This window comes from Aplysia californica, unplaced genomic scaffold (assembly GCF_000002075.1).
Source record: "Aplysia californica isolate F4 #8 unplaced genomic scaffold, AplCal3.0 scaffold00083, whole genome shotgun sequence".
NCBI lineage: Eukaryota > Metazoa > Mollusca > Gastropoda > Aplysiida > Aplysiidae > Aplysia > Aplysia californica.
Genome location: NW_004797353.1, coordinates 1,685,176 through 1,686,283, shown reverse-complemented (window position 1 = coordinate 1,686,283; position 1,108 = coordinate 1,685,176).

The window sequence follows — 1,108 nt, the reverse complement described above, 5'->3', positions numbered from 1 at the left end:
CCTCAGACCGTAGTTTGCCCGTTTGCTCCCCACCCCACTCCCACTTTCCACCTTTTAAAAAAACCTTTATTTTTCTTTGTGCTTCTTGAATCCTCCCCATCTGTCACTCACCAATTTACACACCCTTTTCTCCCCCCTTCTCAAAGCAACTTTTGGAATTTCTGTATTTTTCGGTTACACTTGACCCACGATCCTTGTTTTTTCCTTCCTCCAACCAATCTCACCGCTGTTGAGAAACTGACGTGTGCAGTAGCGTGACTCGTAGACGTTCCCTGAATGAAGAATCTAATGTCGTCTTACGGGGCATTGTTTAGCTTGCTCTGGTTGGGGAGTCTGGTTTTTTATTTTTAATTTAATTTTGTTTTATTTTAAAGTATTTTATTTTTGTTGGTATGTCATTTCTTTAATAATATTGCGAGTCGTGTACTGCTCTTAGATGTGTGTGACTGATATCTTCCTGACTGCAGTGCTCGTAGATCATGTGTTTAACTGATATCTCTGACTGCAGTGCTCGTAGATCATGTGTATAACTGATATCTCTGACTGCATTGCTCATAGATCATGTACAGTGTTACATTGATATCCTGATTGCAATGCTGATATGATGATACAATGATTGCCTACCTATCTTTGCTCTGATGTATGATGTAGTGATGTAACTCTCTTGCGACTAGCTGCATCTTCTGTATGAGTGGTCGTACCTACTTACCTACCTACCTACCTACCTACCTGCTTGTGAGCGATACGTATGGGCGGGGGTGTTTTTACGTTCTTTTTTTTTTTTGGTGCTGTTGCTGCTTTTTGAATACTAGTGTTTTGACTGTTGCTGTTTGACTGCTGCTGTCGCTGTTTAGGAAGCGTAAAACAAAGGCTGTGGATGGAAGGAATGCGAGGGCAACTGTTGCAGTGACCAGATCAACGGATTTCACCAACGCTGACTTCAGTAATGAGAATAACAACAGTAGCAACTACATCAACAACAACAATAATAATGATAATAACAATAATAACAGTAACAACAATAATAACAACAACAACAACAATAATAATAATAATGATAATAATAATAAAAAGAAGAAGAAGAAGAAGAAGAAGAAGAAGAAGAAGA